Source organism: Lolium perenne, chromosome 1 (assembly GCF_019359855.2).
Source record: "Lolium perenne isolate Kyuss_39 chromosome 1, Kyuss_2.0, whole genome shotgun sequence".
Taxonomy (NCBI): domain Eukaryota; kingdom Viridiplantae; phylum Streptophyta; class Magnoliopsida; order Poales; family Poaceae; genus Lolium; species Lolium perenne.
Genome location: NC_067244.2, coordinates 185,017,888 through 185,030,575, shown reverse-complemented (window position 1 = coordinate 185,030,575; position 12,688 = coordinate 185,017,888).

The following is a 12,688-nucleotide window of genomic DNA, read 5'->3' as shown; positions in this document are numbered from 1 at the left end:
TCCATCACTCTTGGTGAAGCAACAAAGCTTCTTGATAATATGATGATCAACTACTCTGAATGGCACACGGAAAGAGCTCCACAAGGTAAGAAGGTAAATTCTGTCGAAGAAACCTCTTCCTTGAGTGATAAGATTGATGCTATTATGTCTATGCTTGCGAATGATAGGACTAATATTGATCCTAATAATGTTCCATTAGCTTCATTGGTTGCACAAGAAGAACATGTTGATGTAAACTTCATTAAAAATAATAATTTCAACAACAATGCTTACCGGAACAATTCTAGTAACAACTATAGGCCATATCCTTATAATAATGGCAACGGCTATGGTAATTCTTATGGGAATTCTTACAACAATAATAGGAGTTCACCCCCTGGACTTGAAGCCATGCTTAAAGAATTTATTAGTACACAAACTGCTTTTAACAAATCTGTTGAAGAAAAGCTTGGGAAAATTGATATACTTGCTTCTAAAGTCGATAGTCTTGCTGCTGATGTTGATCTTTTGAAATCGAAAGTTTTGCCTAATGAGAATCATCATAATAAAATTGTTACTACAGCAAATGCCATCCAAGTTAGAATTAATGAGAATATAAGATTAATGGCTGAACTGCGTGCTAGGTGGGATAGAGAAGAAAATGAAAAACTAGCTAAAGAGAAGAATGTAGCTAAAGTTTGGACTATTACCACCACTTGTAATGCTAATGCTACACATGTTTCTGCACCTCCTACAACTAATAATAAAAGAATTGGTGTTAGCAATATTTCCACTTCTAATGCAAAGCGCGAGAAACTGCCTGAAACTGCTAAAACTGCTGAAACTGCTTGTGATAAAGCTGCTGAAATTTTTTCCAACATTGGGGATGATGATCCCATTGCTTTAGATTATAATGGTTTAAATTTTGATGATTGCCACATCTCTGAAGTTATAAAGTTCTTGCAAAAACTTGCTAAAAGTCCTAATGCTAGTGCTATAAATTTGGCTTTCACACATCATATTACAAATGCTCTCATAAAAGCTAGAGAAGAGAAACTAGAGCGCGAAGCCTCTATTCCTAAAAAGCTAGAGGATGGTTGGGAGCCCATCATTAAGATGAAGGTTAAAGATTTTGATTGTAATGCTTTATGTGATCTTGGTGCAAGTATTTCTGTTATGCCTAAGAAAATTTATGATATGCTTGACTTGCCACCGCTGAAAAATTGTTATTTGGATGTTAATCTTGCTGATCATTCTACAAAGAAACCTTTGGGTAAAGTTGATAATGTTCGCATTACCGTTAACAATAACCTTGTCCCCGTTGATTTTTGTTGTCTTGGATATTGAATGCAATGCATCTTGTCCCATTATATTGGGAAGACCTTTTCTTCGAACTGTTGGTACTATCATTGATATGAAGGAAGGTAATATAAAATATCAATTTCCTCTCAAGAAAGGTATGGAACACTTCCCTAGAAAGAGAATGAAGTTACCTTTTGATTCTATTATGAGAACAAATTATGATGTTGACACTTCGTCTCTTGATAATACTTGATACACACTTTCTGCGCCTAGCTGAAAGGCGTTAAAGAAAAGCGCTTATGGGAGACAACCCATGTTTTACCTACAGTACTTTGTTTTTATTTTGTGTCTTGGAATTTGTTTACTACTGTAGCAACCTCTCCTTATCTTAGTTTTGTGTTTTGTTGTGCCAAGTTAAGCCGTTGATAGAAAAGTAAGTACTAGATTTGGATTACTGCGCAGTTCCAGATTTCTTTGCTGTCACGAATCTGGGTCTACCTCCCTGTAGGTAGCTCAGAAAATTAAGCCAATTTACGTGCATGATCCTCAGATATGTACGCAACTTTCATTCAATTTGAGAATTTTCATTTGAGCAAGTCTGGTGCCATTTTAAAATTCGTCAATACGAACTGTTCTGTTTTGACAGATTCTGCCTTTTATTTCGCATTGCCTCTTTTGCTATGTTGGATGAATTTCTTTGATCCACTAATGTCCAGTAGCATTATGCAATGTCCAGAAGTGTTAAGAATGATTGTGTCACCTCTGAATATGTTAATTTTTATTGTGCACTAACCCTCTAATAAGTTGTTTCGAGTTTGGTGTGGAGGAAGTTTTCAAGGATCAAGAGAGGAGTATGATGCAACATGATCAAGGAGAGTGAAAGCTCTAAGCTTGGGGATGCCCCGGTGGTTCACCCCTGCATATTCTAAGAAGACTCAAGTGTCTAAGCTTGGGGATGCCCAAGGCATCCCCTTCTTCATCGACAACATTATCAGGTTCCTCCCCTGAAACTATATTTTTATTCCATCACATCTTATGTGCTTTGCTTGGAGCGTCGGTTTGTTTTTGTTTTTGTTTTGTTTGAATAAAATGGATCCTAGCATTCACTTTATGGGAGAGAGACACGCTCCGCTGTTGCATATGGACAAGTATGTCCTTGGTTTCTACTCATAGTATTCATGGCGAAGTTTCTCCTTCGTTAAATTGTTATATGGTTGGAATTGGAAAATGATACATGTAGTAATTGCTATTAATGTCTTGGGTAATGTGATACTTGGCAATTGTTGTGCTCATGTTTAAGCTCTTGCATCATATGCTTTGCACCTATTAATGAAGAAATGCATAGAGCATGCTAAAATTTGGTTTGCATATTTGGTTTCTCTAAGGTCTAGATAATTTCTAGTATTGAGTTTGAACAACAAGGAAGACGGTGTAGAGTCTTATAATGTTTTCAATATGACTTTTATGTGAGTTTTGCTGCACCGGTTCATCCTTGTGTTTGTTTCAAATAAGCTTTGCTAGCCTAAACCTTGTATCGAGAGGGAATACTTCTCATGCATCCAAAATACTTGAGCCAACCACTATGCCATTTGTGTCCACCATACCTACCTACTACATGGTATTTTCCGCCATTCCAAAGTAAATTGCTTGAGTGCTACCTTTAAAATTCCATCATTCAACTTTGCAATATATAGCTCATGGGACAAATAGCTTAAAAACTATTGTGGTATTGAATATGTAATTATGCACTTTATCTCTTATTAAGTTGCTTGTTGTGCGATAACCATGTTCACTGGGGACGCCATCAACTATTCATTGTTGAATTTCATGTGAGTTGCTATGCATGTCAGTCTTGTCTGAAGTAAGAGAGATCTGCCACCTTATGGTTAAGCATGCATATTGTTAGAGAAGAACATTGGGCCGCTAACTAAAGCCATGATCCATGGTGGAAGTTTCAGTTTTGGACATATATCCTCAATCTCAAATGAGAAAATTATTAATTGTTGTTACATGCTTATGCATAAAAGAGGAGTCCATTATCTGTTGTCTATGTTGTCCCGGTATGGATGTCTAAGTTGAAGAATAATCAATAGCGAGAAATCCAATGCGAGCTTTCTCCTTAGACCTTTGTACAGGCGGCATAGAGGTACCCCTTTGTGACACTTGGTAAAAACATGTGCATTGTGATGATCCGGTAGTCCAAGCTAATTAGGACAAGGTGCGGGCACTATTAGTACACTATGCATGAGGCTTGCAACTTGTAAGATATAATTTACATGATACATATGCTTTATTACTACCGTTGACAAAATTGTTTCATGTTTTCAAAATCAAAGCTCTAGCACAAATATAGCAATCGATGCTTTTCCTCTATGGAGGACCATTCTTTTACTTTCAATGTTGAGTCAGTTCACCTATTTCTCTCCACCTCAAGAAGCAAACACTTGTGTGAACTGTGCATTGATTCCTACATACTTGCTTATTGCACTTATTATATTACTCTATGTTGACAATATCCATGAGATATACATGTTATAAGTTGAAAGCAACCGCTGAAACTTAATCTTCTTTTGTGTTGCTTCAATGCCTTTACTTTGAATTATTGCTTTATGAGTTAACTCTTATGCAAGACTTAATTGATGCTTGTCTTGAAGTGCTATTCATGAAAAGTCTTTGCTTTATGATTCACTTGTTTACTCATGTCATATACATTGTTTTGATCGCTGCATTCACTACATATGCTTTACAAATAGTATGATCAAGATTATGATGGCATGTCACTCCAGAAATTATCTGTGTTATCGTTTTACCTGCTCGGGACGAGCAGAACTAAGCTTGGGGATGCTGATACGTCTCCGACGTATCGATAATTTCTTATGTTCCATGCCACATTATTGATGTTATCTACATGTTTTATGCACACTTTATGTCATATTCGTGCATTTTCTGGAACTAACCTATTAACAAGATGCCGAAGTGCCGATTCTTTGTTTTCTGCTGTTTTTGGTTTCAGAAATCCTAGTAAGGAAATATTCTCGGAATTGGACGAAATCAACGCCCAGGGGCCTATTTTGCCACGAAGCTTCCAGAAGTCTGAAGACGAAACGAAGTGGGGCCACAGGGTGCCCAAACCCTAGGGCGGCGCGGCCCCCTCCTTGGCCACGCTGGCCTATGGTGTGGGGCCCCTGTGCCCCCTCCTGACTTGCCCTTCCGCCTACTTAAAGCCTCCGTGACGAAACCCCCAGTACGGAGAGCCACGATACGGAAAACCTTCCAGAGACGCCGCCAACGCCGATCCCATCTCGGGGGATCCAGGAGATCGCCTCCGGCACCCTGCCGGAGAGGGGAATCATCTCCCGGAGGACTCTACGCCGCCATGGTCGCCTCCGGTGTGATGTGTGAGTAGTCTACCCCTGGACTATGGGTCCATAGCAGTAGCTAGATGGTTGTCTTCTCCCCATTGTGCTATCATTGTCGGATCTTGTGAGCTGCCTAACATGATCAAGATCATCTATCTGTAATTCTATATGTTGCGTTTGTTGGGATCCGATGAATAGAGAATACTTGTTATGTTGATTATCAAAGTTATATCTATGTGTTGTTTATGATCTTGCATGCTTTCCGTTACTAGTAGATGCTCTGGCCAAGTAGATGCTTGTAACTCCAAGAGGGAGTATTTATGCTCGATAGTGGGTTCATGCCTGCATTGACACACAGGACGGTGTGAAAGTTCTAAGGTTGTGTTGTCTGTTGCCACTAGGGATAAAACATTGATGCTATGTCTAAGGATGTAGTTGTTGATTACATTACGCACCATACTTAATGCAATTGTCTGTTGCTTTGCAACTTAATACTGGAAGGGGTTCGGATGATAACCTGAAGGTGGACTTTTTAGGCATAGATGCAGTTGGATGGCGGTCTATGTACTTTGTCGTAATGCCCAATTAAATCTCACTATACTCATCATGATATGTATGTGCATGGTCATGCCCTCTTTATTTGTCAATTGCCCAACTGTAATTTGTTCACCCAACATGCTGTTTGTCTTATGGGAGAGACACCTCTAGTGAACTGTGGACCCCGGTCCAATTCTCTTTACTGAAATACAATCTCTTTGAATCTTTGTTTTCTTGTTTTACGCAAACAATCATCTTCCACACAATACGGTTAATCCTTTGTTACAGCAAGCCGGTGAGATTGACAACCTCACTGTTTCGTTGGGGCAAAGTACTTTGGTTGTGTTGTGCAGGTTCCACGTTGGCGCCGGAATCCCTGGTGTTGCGCCGCACTACATCCCGCCGCCATCAACCTTCAACGTGCTTCTTGACTCCTACTGGTTCGATAAACCTTGGTTTCTTACTGAGGGAAACTTGCTGCTGTACGCATCACACCTTCCACTTGGGGTTCCCAACGAGCGTGTGCTTTACGCGTCATCAATGACATGTGGGACCGACCTGCCAACAGCGTCCTCATCGTTTCAAAGGGGGCAGGAGATCAAAAGAAAAAGGCAAATAGCCAGAAATTAGGGGTCAAAAATAACTCCAAGAAAGGAAACTTTTATTGTTCGTAGAGGATGACATGCGGGACCCATGAGCCAGCAGCTTACTCGACGTTTCAAAGGCGGCATGAGATCGAAAGAAAAAGGCAAAATATCAGGAGCCAAAGATAATCCAAGAAAAGAAACTTTATTGTACATAGAGGATGACATGCGGGTCCCAATTAGCAGCAGCGGTCTCAACGTTTCAAATGCGGCTTGAGATCAAAAGAAAAAGAAAGTTGATTGTACATAGAGGATGACATGCGGGTCCCATGAGTCAGCAGCTTACTCAATGTTTCCAAGGCGGCAGGGGATCAAAAGAAAAAGGAAATAGCCAAAAATCAGAGGGTGAAAAAAAAACCCAAGAAAATAAACTTTTATAGCACATAGAGGATGACATGCGGGTCCCATGAGCCAGCAGGTTCCTCAACGTTTCAAACGTGGCATGAGATCGAAAGAAAAAGGCAAGTGACCAAATATCAGGAGCCAAAAATAATTCAAGAAAAGAAACTTGAGTGTACATAGAGGATGACATGCGGGTCCCATTTGGCAGCAGCGGTATCACCGTTTGAGAAGCGGCAGGGGATCGAAAGAAAAAGGCAAGTGACCAAATATGAGGTGCCAAAAAAATCCAAGAAAAGAAAGTTTTATAGTACATAGAGGATGACATGCAGGTCCCATGAGCCTGCAGGGTCCTCAACGTGGCATGAGATCGAAAGAAAAATGCAAGTGACCAAATATCAGGAGCCAAAAATAATTCAAGAAAAGAAACTTGATTGTACATAGAGGATGACATGCGGGTCCCATTTAGCAGCAGCGGTATCACCGTTTGAGAGGCTGAACGGGATCGAAAGAAAAAAGCAAGTGACCAAATATGAGGTTCCAAAAAAAATCCTAGAAAAGAAAGTTTTATAGTACATAGAGGATGACATGCGGGTCCCATTTAGCAGCAGCGGTCTCACCATTTGAGAGGCGGCAGGGGATCGAAAGAAAAAGGTAAGTGACCAAATATGAGGTGCCAAAAAAAATCCAAGAAAAGAAAGTTTTATAGTACATAGAGGATGACATGCGGGTCCCATTTAGCAGCAGCGGTATCACCGTTTGAGAGGCGGCAGGGGATCGAAAGAAAAAGGCAAGTGACCAAATTTGAGGTGCCAAAAAAAACTCCAAGAAAAGAAAGTTGATTGCTCATAGAGGATGACATGCGGGTCCCAATTAGCAGCAGCGGTCTCAACGTTTCCAAGGCGGCAAGGGATCAAAAGAAAAAGGAAGTAGCCAGAAATCAGGGTGTCAAAAAAAATCCAAGAATAGAAAGAATTTTGGTTCATAGAGGATGACATGCGGGACCCATGATCCTGCATCGTAAACGGCTCGATCGGAGAGCGTTGAATGAGATGGTGCGATCGAGAAAAAAAACAATGCCAGAGAGGCTGCCATCTGGGCCCTACATCCCTCGGCGGTGCGGATTTGCGTTGACTCGGCCGGCGAACCCGAGAATTCGAGATGCACCACGTCCCGGGCCACCATACGCAACGTTTTGGCCGGTTTCGTCGGGCTAGGTGGCCTCAAAAACGAGAAAAAAAACGTTTTGACATGCACAACGGACAGACCCAAAATCGTCGGCCATGGTACACCAGCAACCACGGCGCGACTTCAACTTCGTCGGCCATGGCAACTTTTCTTGTAGTGTGCGTCTATAAGCATAAGTTCCATAGGGACAAGTGAAAGTGGTTTTCTCTTGATCCTTAGTTTTAACGGCAATTTGTGAAAACCCAGAATAACCATCAAGAAAGCAAAAATGAGTATTTTTAGATAACCTTTCTAACATTTGATCAATAAAAGGTAAAGGGTAATGATCTTTCTTAGTAACCCTATTAACTTTTCGGTAATCAATGCACATTCTATACCCTACAACTACTCTTTGAGGGATGAGCTCATCATTATCATTAGGTACAACAGTCATTCCTCCTTTCTTAGGAACACAATGCACAGGACTAACCCATCTACTATCAGCAATAGGATATATAATACCAGCTTCAAGAAGTTTTAATACCTCATTTCTTACCACATCCTTCATCTTAGGAATTAGACGACACTGATGTTCAACAAGAGGCTTTGCATCATCTTCCATATTAATGGCATGTTGGCAAATAGAGGGAGAAATCCCCTTCAAGTCATCAAGAGTGTAGCCAATAGCTCCTCGGTGTTTCTTCAATATTTCCAATAACCTTTCTTCCTCAATCTCTGAAAGCTTAGAACTAATAATAACAGGATATATTGTCTTATCATCAATATGAGCATATTTAAGATTATCAGGCAATGGTTTAAATCAAAAACAGGATCTTCTTTTGGTGGCAGTGTTGTACCTATATCTTCTACCGGTAAGTCATGCTTAAGAATAGGTTGACGAAGGAAAATTTCATCAAGCTCATTTCTTTCTTACCTAAAAACTTCACTCTCACTATTCTCCAAATGTTGCTGCAAAGGATTATTAGGAGCAAGCGCAATAGATGCACACTGTTCAACTCTAAAATCATTATTAGACGAATCAGCTTTATAAGGAGTTTTGGCAAATTTAGAGAAATTAAACTCATAAGATTCACCAGCAAATTTAGTCAAAATTTTCTCTTTCTTGCAATCTATAACAGCTCCACAAGTATTTAGAAAAGGTCTACCAAAAATGATAGGACAATACTTACTAGCAGCAGAACCAAGTACCAAAAAGTCAGCAGGGTATTTAATCTTACCACATAGAACTTCCACATCTCGAACAATACAAATTGGAGAGATAGTTTCTCTATTAGCTAGACGAATAACCACATCAATATCTTCAAGTTCACAAGAACCAATTTCGTGCATAATCTCCGTGTAGAGCTCATAAGGAATAGCACTAATACTTGCACCAATATCGCATAAACCATAATAACAATGATCACCAATTCTAACAGATAGCATAGGAACACTAGTTTTCCTAGACTTATTAGGATGTGAAACAATATTAGAAGCATCTTCACAGAAAATAATATGACCATCTTCCACATTTTCAGTCACAAGATCTTTAACTATTGCAACAGCAGGTTCAACCTTTATTTGCTCTTCGGGTTCTATAGGTTTCTTTTCACTTTTATTAACCGCACTATTTATAACAGAGTACTCCTTCATTTTAGCAGGGAAAGGAGTTTTCTCAATATAAGCTTCAGGAATAACATGATCAACAGTTTCAATTACAACACATTTATTTATAGATGAATCAATTTTATCTTTATACGGTTCATGATACTTATCAAAGTTCTTCTTAGGCAATTCATAATGAGAGGCAAAAGCTTTATAAAGATTTGCAGCGACTTGAGAATCAAGACCATAAGTAGCACTCATATTACGAAATTTATCAGTATCCATAAAAGCTTCAATGCATTTATAATCATAGTTTATACCTGACTCTCTATCTTTGTCGTTTTCCCATCCTTCAGCATTCTCCTGGATCCGATTAAGAAGGTCCCTTTTAAACTCTTCTTTGTTGCGTGTAAATGATCCAGAACAAGAAGTATCCAGCAAGGTCTTGTCTTGAAAAGAAAGTCTTGCATAGAAATTATCAATAATAATATTACCAGGAAGCTCATGAATGGGGCATTTGAGCATTAAAGACTTCAATCTCCCCCACGCTTGGGCAATACTCTCTCCATCATGAGGCCAGAAATTATATATGCGGTTCCGATCCTTGTGAATTTCACTTGGAGAATAGAATTTAGAATAAAATAGAGGCACAATATCATTCCATTCAAGAGAATCCCCATTATTCAGTAATTTATACCAATGCGCCGCTTTACCAGACAGCGATATAGAGAATAGCTTCTTCCTCACTTCATCCATAGCAATACATGCACACTTGAATAAACCGCATAATTCATGTAAGAACAGTAAATGATCTCCAGGATGGACAGTTCCATCCCCTGCATAACGGTTATCCACAACACGTTCAATAATTTTCATAGGTATTTTGTATGGAACATCTTCCTCACCTGGCGCCTCATCCACTACCTTTGCAGTAGTAGTGAATTTTCCAAATAAAAATTCAAGAGAAGATCTCTCCATAATGAATTATAGCAGCAGTCAGGAATAAAATCAGCACTAACAGTAAAAGTTTCCCTTACCAATTCCACTTACCAATAGCGCTTCACTCCCCGGCAATGGCGCCAGAAAATAGTCTTGATGACCCACAAGTATAGGGGGTGTATCGTAGTATTTTCGATAAGTAAGAATGTCGATCCCAACGAGGAGCAGAAGGTGTTGACAAGCAGTTTCGATGAAGGATTCACTGTAAATGCTCACAGACAAGTATTCAGGGGGTTTTATGTAGCAGATGAATAAAGTACGAGTAAGTAAAGTGCGAGAGAAATAATTGCAGCGAGTGGCCCAATCCTTTTTAGCACAAAGGACAAGCCGGTTTGTTTACTTATAATGACCAAACGTTCTTGAGGACACACGGGAATTTAGTCTAGTGCTTTCGCTTCATATAGCTAATTAATCTTCATTATTTTGATAAGTGTTGTGTGGGTGAACCTATGCTAATGCACCGCCCTTCCTAGGACTAATACATATTTGTGATTATACCCCTTGCAAGCATCCGCAACTACAAGAAAGTAATTAAGATAAATCTAACCACAGCCTTAAACTCTGAGATCCTGCTATCCCTCCTGCATCAATATACCAACGGGGGTTCAGGTTTCTGTCACTCCAGCAACCCCGCAATTGGCAAACGAGTACAAGATGTATTCCCCTAGGCCCATAAAGGTGAAGTATCATGTAGTCAGCGTTCACATGACACCACTAGAAGAATAACACCACAATTTAATATCATAACAGTGAATATTACTCAACCATAATTCACTACTAACATTTAGACTTCACCCATGTCCTCAAGAACTAAACGAACTACTCACAAGACATCATATGGAACATGATCAGAGGTGATATGATGATGAATAACAATCTGAACATAAACCTTGGTTCAATGGTTTCACTCAATAGCATCAATAACAAGTAGAAATCAATACCGGGAGAGTTTCCCCTATCAAACAATCAAGATCCAACCCAAATTGTTACAGCGGTGACGAGGTGCAACGGTGGAGATGGCGGTGATGATGATGAAGATGATGGTGATGGCGATGGAGATGATGTCCAGCTCGATGACGATGACGATGGCGCGATTTCCCCCTCCGGGAGGGAATTTCCCCGGCAGATTTCAGCCTGCCGGAGAGCTCTTTTCTCTCTGGTGTTTTTCGCCCCGCAGAGGCGGTTGTGACTCTTCGCGACTATCCTCTGGAGCTTAGGTTTTCGGGACAATGATGTACGCGAAGGAGAGGAGGCCAGAGGGGGCTGTGGGCCCCCTCCCCACATGGCGGCGCGGCCAGGGCAGGGCCCGCGCCAGCCTATGAGGGGGGCCCATGGCGGCCCTCCTCGGCTCCCCCTTTTGGCTCCCTTCGTCTTCTGGAAAATAGGATTTTTCATATAATTTCCGTCAATTGTTGATCTTCCGAAATATTGCATTCTAACGGCGCTTTTTCCAGCAGAATCCTAACTCCGGTGCGCGATCCTCCAATAATCATTAAACATGCAAAATAGATGAAATAGCATAAGTATCACCTCTAAATATGAAATATATTAATGAATAACAGCAAATTATGATATAAAATAGTGATGCAAAATGGACGTATCACTAATCCATTCTTCCTCCTTTTGTTCATCACTCTCCTCTTCTTTTTCATCCAATGAGCTTTCAGGTTCATCAATTTCCTCCTCTTTTTCATCCAATGAGCTTTCAGGTTCATCAATTTCTTCTTCCACAGGTTCCTGCAAATTGTGAGTGCATTCTTGTGCATTAATGAGTCTCTCTTTATAATCAATGATATACGGATTATCACTGTAACTTTCTATGCAAAATTTAAGGATAGAAGAGACATAATCTTTAAGGTCATTACAAACAGCACAAGTTTCATAATTTTTAACCATGAAGGATTCGATCTCAGAAGCTCCCATAAATATGACAAATTGTTCTACCTCTTCGAACCCAAGATGAATATAGTTATTCCAATTATAGTTCTTAATTAAAACTTCTTCACTAAAGCCACATTGGAATTTAAGATGTTTAGTATCCTGTTGAGAGCAACAGTTTATATCATAGCGTTTAAGCAAGATTTTAGCAATTGTATTCAATTTTTCTATCACAGCACTCATTACTTTACCCGTTCTTGATTCTCTATAATTACTATAAATTTCAATAAGCTCCAAATAGGTTGTGGGTTCCCCCATAACAACAGTTTTTAAATTTTTTGGTTTTTCAAATTTTTATGGATTTTTGGGTATATGAGAAAAATAAAACAAAACAAAAAGAAACTAAGCAAAAGTAAACTAAGAAAAATAAAACAGGACAGAAATAAACTAAGCACAAATAAACTAGGCAAAAGTAATCTAAGCAAAACAAAATAAAATAAAATAAAAACAGAGAGAGAGGTAGGGTGTACTCCCCAGGTGAACTTATGAGTAGAGCTATGCCCCCCTGGCAACGGCGCCAGAAAGTCTTGATAACCCACAAGTATAGGGGATCGCAACAGTCTTCGAGGGAAGTAAAACCCAAATTTATTGATTCGACACAAGGGGAGGTAAAGAATACTTATAAGCCTTAACAACTGAGTTGTCAATTCAGCTGCACCTGGAAAAGCACTAGTAACAGGGGTGATGTGAAAGCAGCAGTAATATGAGAGCAATAGTAACATTAACACAACAGCAGTAGGAGTAACACAGAGGCAATGGCACCAGAAAATAGTTGATACTACTTCCAATGACATATAGAACGAGTATATGATGATGAGA